Source organism: Sinocyclocheilus grahami, unplaced genomic scaffold, assembly GCF_001515645.1.
Source record: "Sinocyclocheilus grahami isolate Dianchi unplaced genomic scaffold, SAMN03320097.WGS_v1.1 scaffold122.1, whole genome shotgun sequence".
In the NCBI taxonomy this organism is placed as follows: domain Eukaryota; kingdom Metazoa; phylum Chordata; class Actinopteri; order Cypriniformes; family Cyprinidae; genus Sinocyclocheilus; species Sinocyclocheilus grahami.
The window spans coordinates 1,664,550-1,676,594 of record NW_015505301.1 but is presented as its reverse complement, the minus strand read 5'-3'; the positions used below and the strand labels follow the sequence as shown (position 1 = coordinate 1,676,594).

At 36.4% G+C, this 12,045-nt stretch overlaps 1 protein-coding gene across 1 annotated transcript in view; it reads right to left on the bottom strand.

The window, feature by feature from the left end:
• LOC107589933 (potassium voltage-gated channel subfamily B member 2-like) overlaps nucleotides 1-12,045 on the bottom strand; it is a 140,990-nt gene that overhangs the window by 65,429 nt on the left and 63,516 nt on the right. The window lies entirely within an intron of this gene.

Genomic DNA, 12,045 nt, shown 5'->3' with positions numbered 1-12,045 from the left:
GTGATTAAATCTAAAGATCGGTTAGCTCATATCACATCAAACCGTTCAAATTATTATTATTGTTATACTTTATTCTCAAATGATTAATGTTAACAACATCAGCATTGGTGACTATGAGTATAGTGTGTATTAGCATGTAGATTTCAATTTCATGTAGATTTCAATTGTCATACTCTTCCAATTTCATATTAAGAAATTCTTTTAACTCAAAAAGCAAATTATGCTACCTTCAAACTGGTTTTCTTTAAAATACAAATCTTTGTAATCCCAGGCTATCTGTAATCAGAAGCACATTTATAACTGGAATATAATTTAATTTCATTCACATGTGTTTCATAAACACATAATCCTTTATGGATTACAATCCGCCATCAAAATGATACATTTAATTATTCCAGCTGCTGTGAGAAAAGGCTATAAATGATCGGCCACCTGCAGGATCCTCACATGCGATAGCTTAGTAGCTGGGACAACTTCTTTATGTTTACAGACGTAACGTAATGACGCAGTGCCATGCTCGAATTTCCCGCGAAAACCTACCCGTACCACTCAAATTAGAAAACATTATTATAAGCTAACCGTTGTGAATCGGGCTAAAGTAAGGCGATAGTTTTGAACACTGGCTGGTTATATACTTGCTCAAATATTGATTTCAGATAATTTTTAACCAAACAGACTGCAGCTTTAAAGTTCAAGTTTAAAGAAAAGTTCAAGTTGGGGCAGTCGTAGCCTAATGGTTAGAGAGTCAGGCTTGTAACCCGAAGGTTGCAGGTTCAAGTGTCAGGTCCGGCAGGGATTGTAGGTGGGGGGGAGTGAATGTACAGTGCTCTCTTCCACCCTCAATACCATGACTGAGGTGAGACCCCTGAGCAAGGCACTGAACCGGGGCGCCACAGCATTGGCTGCCCACTGCTCCAGGTGTGTGTTCACTACTGTGTGTGTGCACTTGGATGGGTTGAATGCAGAGCACAAATTCCGAGTATGGGTCATACTTGGCCATACGTCACTTCACTTTCACTTTAATTTGTGTCCATACAATAGTGTATGTGTGTGGGGTAATAAGCCTTTTTATTTTGGCACAAGGCATGTGCAGCCAGTAAGAGGGATATGCAACCTATTTGAATCCTTCAACTGGATAAATATATTCAATTTCCCATAGCAAGCATTCTCATTCTGTGTTTGTTTACTCCTCATTTCCAGAGCGTTTTCTTTAAAATACAAATCTTTGTAATCCCAGGCTATCTGTAATCAGAAGCACATTTATAACTGGAATATAATTTAATTTCATTCACATGTGTTTCATAAACACATAATCCTTTATGGATTACAATCCGCCATCAAAATGATACATTTAATTATTCCAGCTGCTGTGAGAAAAGGCTATAAATGATCGGCCACCTGCAGGATCCTCACATGCGATAGCTTAGTAGCTGGGACAACTTCTTTATGTTTACAGACGTAACGTAATGACGCAGTGCCATGCTCGAATTTCCCGCGAAAACCTACCCGTACCACTCAAATTAGAAAACATTATTATAAGCTAACCGTTGTGAATCGGGCTAAAGTAAGGCGATAGTTTTGAACACTGGCTGGTTATATACTTGCTCAAATATTGATTTCAGATAATTTTTAACCAAACAGACTGCAGCTTTAAAGTTCAAGTTTAAAGAAAAGTTCAAGTTGGGGCAGTCGTAGCCTAATGGTTAGAGAGTCAGGCTTGTAACCCGAAGGTTGCAGGTTCAAGTGTCAGGTCCGGCAGGGATTGTAGGTGGGGGGGAGTGAATGTACAGTGCTCTCTTCCACCCTCAATACCATGACTGAGGTGAGACCCCTGAGCAAGGCACTGAACCGGGGCGCCACAGCATTGGCTGCCCACTGCTCCAGGTGTGTGTTCACTACTGTGTGTGTGCACTTGGATGGGTTGAATGCAGAGCACAAATTCCGAGTATGGGTCATACTTGGCCATACGTCACTTCACTTTCACTTTAATTTGTGTCCATACAATAGTGTATGTGTGTGGGGTAATAAGCCTTTTTATTTTGGCACAAGGCATGTGCAGCCAGTAAGAGGGATATGCAACCTATTTGAATCCTTCAACTGGATAAATATATTCAATTTCCCATAGCAAGCATTCTCATTCTGTGTTTGTTTACTCCTCATTTCCAGAGCCTCAAAGAGAATAAAAACCAAATTCATGTTATTTTTTTAAAACGGCCTTTTTTGTGTGTCTCGTGGAAGACATTCTTTCTTGGCAACACAGGAGGAATTTACCAGCTGAATTGTGGGAAGGGATTACTGCGCCATTGGCAGCTAAGAAAGTATAAGCCATTGAATTATCCTGCTGTTAAAGATGACTGTTAATCATACCACTAGCCTTAGTCACATTAAGTTATTTTATGGAAGAAAGGCACACCCGTAGTCTCTTTCAAAATGTATTCAGAGAAAGCAATAAACTCACAGTAAGTCAACACCCGCTTCAAAGCAGTAAACACTGGTCTTGAGGATGTTCTCAAAACACGCAGCTTCCTTAGGGCATGCGTCTGCGTCAAAATAAACTCTCAGTTGACTGTAAATACAGATCCAGATATAAGATGAAACATTTTTCAAGCTAGACCATCATTTACGCAGCACTGACAAGCTTTTTTCTAGTGCTTAGGACTGCTTATGTGGCAAAAACGTTTTCTTGATCAGTATTTTTTTCTTGGTTTCCAAGAAAAATATTTAAATTACATGTATTAATTAATTAATTATTAAATAAATGTACTTTTTAAAAGGAATTTTGTAAGATAATAGTTAAGAATAATTACAATGTTTTTGAAAAAGTCTCTTATGCCCACTAAGGCTGCATTTATTTGATCAATAAATGCAGTAATATTGTGAAATATTATTACAATTTAAAAGAGCGGTTTGCCTTTTTTATATATATATATATATATATATATATATATATATATACACAGTATATAAAATATAATTTATTCCTGTGATTGCAAAGTTTAATTTTCAGCAGCCATTACTCCAGTCTTCAGTGACAACCAACAGAAAAACTGATTAAAAATGATTTTTCACAGTATAAGCCTTGTGTTTTTTAGTTTGACTATGTCAGACTTTAACAATAGAGTCCATGTCATTACTGTTCACCTGAAATAAAACTCAAAAGCAATTCATCAGATTGCATTGGACGTCATCTCAGATTAATACAACAGAGCAATCTCTATTCTTGGGTAACAGAATGCTGACAATGGATTACAATAAAACCAGATGATCTCTCACAGACACATAAGTCTTTCCCAAAAGTATGGACAGCTTATGAAAGAGTGCTTGGCCAGAATGCCACCAGAGTGACGTCCTCTCTTTTCGTGTGCATTATAACATTGATTGATTGACATCAAATTACATTGATAAGTCACTGCATTTTTATTAAATGTTTTGCTGAAATATTTTTAGAATAATGCTTTCTTTCACTATAACAGGAATGAAAAAGTTGTACATTTCAGATTAAAATTTTCAGAGCTGCCCAAATGTATGATTATCAGTGAATGATGACAGCTATGGCTTTAAAAGACTTATAAATAATGACAGAACATTTCATTTTTGGGTAAACTTTTCATTCAAGACCATCTCAACCTCAGACTCACACAATATTTACCCTCTGTGCTTAGAGAAAAACAACATAGGCCTAGATGTAAACATGGCATCCTGAGTAAACCAAACAAATCCACAGACGTTCGGAAGCGAATGAGAGCTAGTCGATCATTACGTCATTCGCAAGAGGGAAGAATTGCAACAAAATGTAATTATAACACTGAGCCAACAATATCCTCCAAGACAATATGTCCTAATTCATTTAGGCTTGATCTCAATTTGTGTGTTGTCTTTGAGAACTTCAGGTTTAGAGATTTCATCCATGGTCTGTGGTTCATTGATTTGTATTTGATGGAGCGGGAGTGGGTTTTCCTGCAGGGGAGACCTCAGGGCAAACCCTTGCTGCAGTAATGAGAGGAGATGATAGCGAGAACTCCATGATGAAGGTGAGCTTTCAAGGTGGCCTTTGATGTCTCAGAAGTGCCTCGAATACACAAAAGCCCCAAAACAATCTATACTTGTTCTGGGAATGTGCTCTTTGCAGACTGGATTTGCATCAATCAATGCACAAAAATGATTTAGCCAACTGAAGTGTGAATGGAGAAATCTAATGCACAAACATTAATGGGAAGAGACAGTATGTTTTCAAAATGTCGACTCCGCACTTGTGCTCCATATGAAGTATGTTTGCGTATGCCATTCTGATGGACAGACAGACACCCAGGCCATCTGATCGATTGTATTGATTACAAGTAAGCTTCTTTGAGCTCTACAGAGAGCTTAGAAATAAGATAAACAGTATTGCTTATCAGGTTCACAGGACGACTAAGGTCACTTCAGATTTACAACATTTCACCTCAGGCTAGTTACATTTAGCTGGTTTGGCAGTGAGATAAGTGTTACCTTGAACACACAGCCATGATTTAATGTCCAGGGCTGGATAAAAACACATTGTTCCTTTAAAACATTTCTCAACACACACTGACCAGCAGCTTGGTCCAAAATAGAATGATATATTTCTTCTAATCTCAGAAGTAAGTAGTTGGTTGGTGTCTAGATTAAATCGGCTTCCAGTGTGAAAGAAACAAACAAAGTCTTTGCTTGGAAGATGCTTTGAAGCAATGTCATGTTTGTTAGTGAATCCTTCTTTTGAATCAGACTTTTTAGATAAACAGTATTGCTTATCAGGTTCACAGGACGACTAAGGTCACTTCAGATTTACAACATTTCACCTCAGGCTAGTTACATTTAGCTGGTTTGGCAGTGAGATAAGTGTTACCTTGAACACACAGCCATGATTTAATGTCCAGGGCTGGATAAAAACACATTGTTCCTTTAAAACATTTCTCAACACACACTGACCAGCAGCTTGGTCCAAAATAGAATGATATATTTCTTCTAATCTCAGAAGTAAGTATGTCATGTTTGTTAGTGAATCCTTCTTTTGAATCAGACTTTTTTAAATTGAATCAGTTCACCTAAATGGCCTGAGTGAGCTGTTTGTAAAAATGCGGTTACAATCACTGTTGTTTGGTGAATTTCTGCAGGTAAAATCCTGTCTTTTTAAGAGGAATCCATGCTAATGGGATTTTTGTGTGAAGACGAGATTTCCCCACGCAGATTTTGTGACAGATTCGCTGTGTTGACCAATAGAAAGCTACTTAGAGAAACTAACTTCAGTGTTAGCTGTGCTTGACAAATCGCTACATTATTGACTTTCTAATTGAAAAATTTCTAACATGATTGCACCTTTCGAGCATTTTGAAGTGAACCATATTTTAACTGATGAGTCAAAGCTTATATTATTCTGCATGCTGAATATAAGGACAGATTACAAATAAAATGCACTAGAAAAATTTTCATATTTTTTTTCTTTAGCTGAGAGATGTAAATGAATCATCTTGTTGCTTTAACCTGTCAATGAAACAATCTACAGTTCCTTCCTGTTTAAGTGGGTGGTTTATGGCCGGAATAAGCTGAAAACGTGGCCTGATTTTATGCTGTTATTATAAAGTCTTGCAAAAACCAAAACAGTAAACACAGCAAAGAAATATACGTCATGTTACTGCCATCACTTCAAGTATACAAAAACTTTAAAGGGTTAGTTCACTCAAAAATGAAAATTCGGTCATCATTTACTCAACTTCAAGTTGTTGCAAACCTGTATGAATTTCTTTCAGCTGTTGAACACAAAAGAAGATATTTTGAAGAATGTTGGTAACCAAACAGTTGACGGTAGCCATTGGCTTTCATAGTAAAAGTCAATGGATACCATCAACTATTTGGTTAACCACATTCTTCAAAATATCTTCTTTTGTGTTAAGCAGAACAAAGAAACTCATATAGCTTTGGAACAAGTGGAGGAAGAGTAAATAATGACATAAATGTCCTTCTGTGTCAAACCATGAGTTCAACAGGGACTGAACAATGCAGAGCAGTCAGGTCTACACGGCTGCTCAGTTTTATTCAGGACATCTCAATATTACATCCAGTAAGCTGAGCTAGTGGAAAAAGATTCCAGGTGGGAATTTGAAGCTTGTAGTGTATAGCAACTATTAGCATAATGCTCTCTGACACTGCTGGCAAAGAGGAAGAACTGCTTTTCTCCTCACAGAACCTGTTCTCTTTCCTTGTTTTCCTTTCATTAGTTTTAATTAACAAGGTCTCATTAACATCAATGTGTTCATTAACATTCTGTTAGTGTAATTAAATACCCACACACAAGTAAGACGGCTGGAGCCCGGTGGTTAAGGATCTGAGCCGGTTACATTAAAGTTGCAAGTCTGGCTGCAGGTAAGGTTGACCTTTGAGTTAACAAGATTGTCTATCACCATCATATCCTTGATCAAGGCTCTGGGTAGACTTTTCCTGTGGTTAGAGTTACTCTGGATTAAAATCACTAACTAAATAACCAGTAACCACCCTGTTGACGAGATTATCTTAGACCAGCTTGAATTTTGCTGATGGTTTATTCTGATTGGTGCTGGCCTAGCAGGTGGAACAACATAGCCATTCTGTTCAATAGCAAAACCTGATCGACCATCATGTGTGTGTGTGTGCGTGTACAGTATGTCAAATGTCACAATGTCTGTATGAAACTATTCTCCAGTAAGATCAGATCAACTACTTGGTAGCCGTCTGTTTGGTAACATGTGCACATATGCTGTGCATGCAGGTCTGTGCGCCGCGTGTCGCTGTCAGTGAGTTCGCTCAATGCCCAGAAGTGTACAAAGAGGTTCCTGTACCGTGTTCTCCTCACGACAGGTGATCCTGTGTGGCGGATCTTCCTTTTCAGGTGATTTAAGATTACGTGGTTCCATCTGTTCAGCAAAAGCATGATCACTCTGTCATCTACCGCTAGGTAAATAAGATGACAGCCAATTAGACCCGAAACTCCCTCCCCTGCCTGGCCAGGGCTGAGTTTATAATTAAAGAAGCATACTAGGGAAACCATGGCCAATTTATTTTAGGACATTTGGCACTGAAGGTACACCACCCGCAGAAGAGAAACGCCTTGATCAATACTGCCACTTTTTCTAAGAGCAATGACATATAAGCAGATAAATTATCTGGAAGTAAACTTAATAAAAAAGTAAATGTTGCTAGGAACCTCCAATTGGACGAGACATCAGCTGGCTTCTCTGAAGCCAGGAAAAAAAACAAGAATAAAAAAAATATATATATAAAAAAAAATGCCATGGATGTTTAAAGCACATAACTGCAACCCTGATCTCAGGTGTGTCATAGTTTGCTCATATCTCAGAAAGCTCATCCTCAGTGATTTTGATCTTTGGCATAAGTAAGTGCGCCATGTGGTGAGCATTCACACTTTGAAGACAGCACAGGGGAAAAGTGAATTGAAGCTGCAGAAAGGCAAAATCTATCATAGATAGAACGATGGAGAGAACAAATGAGAGAATAAAAAATAGACAGAACAAAAGTATGAACAACAAAAAAACAATACAGTTGTGTGATGGTATATATTGTGTGGTTTTTGAAGCATCTTATATATGAACCTACATGAATAATACATCTGAAGAAATGTTTACTGAATGAATCAGTGAATGATTATTAATAAATGTTTTTTAGTGAGCGAATTCAAAACTGTCAAGTCACTATAGGATGAATCAAATAAATAAATGACTGTACTTGTTACTAGAAATCCAAGGTTTATTTATTTATTTGTTGCAAAAAAAAAAGGTTTAGCACATCTTTTTTTTTTTTTTACTAATATAGCTGAATGAAATGCTAATTACTGATAAACTTTCACTTTCAATTTCCCTTTTTTTCATTTAACTTTAGCACATAAATACTTCATATATTGTGAAAAATAGTTTGGAACACTTTTTGTCAAGAAAAGGATTTTAACACTTTTAATTAATTTGATTTCACATAACAGAATCTATATATACTATTTTATTATTATTGGTAAGAATTTTGTCAAATATTTTTTTATTGATTATGCATATCAAAATGAGCTTATTAACATTTTTATTGTGTGCAATGCTTTTACATTTTTAAATAGGTTTAATTAATTAATGTTGAGACCAGAGTCAGAAATTAAAGAGAGTTAGAGTTTGGGGCAAACATGCCACAGAAAATGACAAAAATGCTTCTGAAATTCAAAATGCAATTACTTAGACGAGTCTCTATGTTTTTGTTCATTTAATTTTTGGAGAAGATAGTAACACATTCTCAATCTAATTATCAAGCATTTGTGTTAATGAATGGATTATATTTTATATATAATATATACAGTTTTATATTATTAAAATATGTGCCCGCGGAAAAAAAGAAAGAAAATCAATTTCAAGGAGCAAATATTGGCTCCTAATGGAAAAAGTTCATTTCTTTTTTGTTAGCATTAACTGAAATTGACAGGGATTTTTAGTTTCTAGCATGCTTTGCATTGGACTGGAGAGGGAGAGTAAATGTTTAAATTAAGTGTCTTCTTTATGTTTTTTTTTTAACCCAAATGAGAAAAGGTGAAACTCATTTTACACTGTCCACAACTGAATTAAAAGAATAGTTCTCCTAAAAAATAAAAATTCTGTCATCTGTCATCACAAAAACTGAATGAGATGTTTTCTTCTGTTGAGCACAGTTGACGGTAGCCATTTACTTCTATAGAATGGAAAAGGAAAATTGCTACTGGCCCATTGAGCTTAATTCTCAAATGCTGTTTGGGAACTTTTAATACACCAGATAAAATTTGACATATTTAATATGGTTTACAAATAGTACCGCCTTTCTAGATAACATTGTAAACCATCTGGATCTTGTTTAATGGTGATCAAATGGCGGCATTTACAAAAAATTACATTGAATGCATTGTCAGGCCAATTTGTGTGATGGTACATATTGTGTGGTTTTTGAAGCATCTTATATATGAACCTACATGAATAATACATCTGAAGAAATGTTTACTGAATGAATCAGTGAATGATTATTAATAAATGTTTTTTAGTGAGCGAATTCAAAACTGTCAAGTCACTATAGGATGAATCAAATAAATAAATGACTGTACTTGTTACTTATACAGTCGTGGTCAGAATTATTGGCACCCTTGATAAATAGGATCAAAGAAGGCTGTGAAAATAAATCTGCATTGTTAATCATTTTGATCTTTTATTTTAAAAATTCACATAAATCTAACCTTTCATTGGAGAATTAGAATTTAAAAGGGGGAGGAAATATCATTATGACATAAATGTTTTTCTCTTATACACATTGGATACAATTAACCGCACCCTTTTATTCAATGCTTTTTGAAACCTCAATTTGGCATAATAACAGCTCTGAGTTTTCTCCTATAATGGCTGATGAGGTTAGAGAGCACCTGACAGGAGATCAGAGACAATTCCTTCATCCAGAATTTCTCCAGACCCTTCAGATTCCCAGCTCCATGATGGTGCTTCTCCTCTTCAGTTCACCACACTCATTTTCTATAGGGTTCAGGTCAGGGAACTGGAATGGCCATAGCAGAAGCTTGGTTTTGTGCTCAGTGGCCCATTTTTGTGTTGCTTTTGAGGTTTGTTTTTGAATTATTGTCCGGTTGGAAGATCCAAACATGGCCCATTATAAGATTTCTAACAGAGTCAGTCATTTATTGATTTTTTATCTGTTGGTATTTGATAGAATCCATGATGCCATGTGTCTAAACAAGATGTCCAGGACCTCCAGCAGAAATATAGGCCCACAACATCAAAAATACAGCAGCACATTTCATTGTACACATGGGGTACTTTTTATCCCTGTGTGCACCAAACCCATCTTGAGTGTTTGTTGCTAAAAAGCTCATTTTTTAGATACATCCGACCATAGAAGCCAGTCCCATTTGAAGTTCCAGTCGTGTCTGACAACAGAATATGCTGGGGATTGTTTTTGGATGAGAGCATGTGGTGATGTAGGTGCTGTTTGATTTTTTTTTAAAGGTTCTCTGACCCTGAGACTCAACTATTTTCTGCAATTCTCCAGCTGTGGTCCTTGGAGAGTCTTTAGCCACTCAAACTCTCCTCCTCACCGTGCATTAGGACGATATAGACACATCCTCTTCCAGGCAGATTTGTAACATTTTTTGTTGATTGGAAATTCTTAATTATTGCCCTGATGGTGGAAATGGGATTTTTTTCTTAAAGTCACTTTCTAATTTGTGAAGCTCAGTTATCTTTTGCTGCACATCAGATTGATATTCTTTGGTTTTTCTCATTGTGATGGATGATTAAGGGAATTTGGCCTATTTATATTCCTGTGAAACAGGAAGCCATGGCTGGATAATTTCATGTTCATAATCACCCTGGTATGCTCAAAATTGTAAATATGAATGGGAATATACTTCACAGATATTTTACTCATAAGAATTTCTAGGGGAGCCAATAATTGTGTCCAACGTGTATTTGAGAAAAACATTTATTTCATAATGATATGTTCCCCCATTTTCAGTTTCAGTTCAATGAAAGGTTAGATATTTGTGATTTAAAAAAAAATAAAAGATCAAAATGATTAACAATGCAGATTAATTTTCACAGCCTTCTTTGATCATATTCACCAAGGGTGCCAATAATTCTGACCACGACTGTACTATGGAAATCAGTGGTTACCGTCAACTGTTTGGTTATCAACATTCTTCAAAATATATTCTTTTGTGTTCAACAGAAGAAAGAAACTCATACAGGTTTCTCTGCTGGTGTCACAAATTCACCTTCAACATAAAAGGGATTAGCACACACAAAAGCGTTCTTTGAAAATGTAATCGAAGTGTAATTATCATGACGTTCCAAGAAAATGTTCCTCTCAGAATAGCCATGTGTTAATTGATCCACAGCCATGAAATCTTACCCCACCTTTGTACAAAATACATGACATGGTGACATTTCTGACACCCTCTGCTGTTACGCTGTTGGGCATCTTCTGCAGATGAGCGTTTGGAAGCAGACAGTGCTAAATCACAACACAGACGTTCAACCCTTGTCTGTCACCATGAAAGAGAGTTCAAAAATAAATCAATAGACTTGGGAATAGAGAAATAAATAAAAAAAAATACACCAACAAGCCCTGGGTTCCCTTGTACGTCGTTTTAAATGTGAATAACGCAACCGAAAGCCAGTGGTTGTAATGAATATATATTTCTGTAGATCGTAACCCTGGACTCTGCCCGGGGGAAGAGGGCAATCATCTTAATGAGTGCCTGCTGCACTAAGAGAAGTGAGAAAAAGAGATGGAGCAGATGGCGAAGGAGAGAAATAGAGATTGAAGAAATCTGTGAATAACCTCACAGCAGCTCGCGGTCTTATCTTCTGTAATACACCTAGATTCAGCCTCCACCGTGGGAGCTGCAGGGGTGGCATGCAGCATAGGAATGATGAAGAACATATACGATAGAAACACATACGAACAAACTTGACTGCTTTAAAAGATATCAATGGCTGAATTTTCACTTTTAGTTGAAGATTTCCTTAAAGGGAAAGTTCACCCAAAAATGAAAATTCTGTCATCATTTACTCAGCCTCAAATTGTTCCAAACATGTTTGATTTTCTTTCTTTTGTTGAGCGCAGGAGAATATATTTGGAAGAATGCTGATAACTGGAAAATGAAAATTCTGTCATCTGTCATCACAAGTTGTTCCAAACCTGTACGAGTTTCTTTCTTATGTTGAGCACAGTTGACGGCAGCCATTGACTCCTATGGAAAAAAAATACTATGGAAGTCAATGGCTACCATCAACTGTTTGGTTACCAACATTCTTCAAAATATCTTTCTTTGTGTTCTACAGAAGAAAAATTCAGACAGGTTAGGAGGGTGAGTAAATGACAATTCTCATTTTATAGTGAACATTTCCTTTAAGAATACATATTTATAGTCTATTTTGTAATAGCTGCAACCTTGTTTAGGTAAATAAATGGCTGTATTGTAACTTTATGTAACAAAATTAAGCCAAACTCAGTAGCCAATATATATAT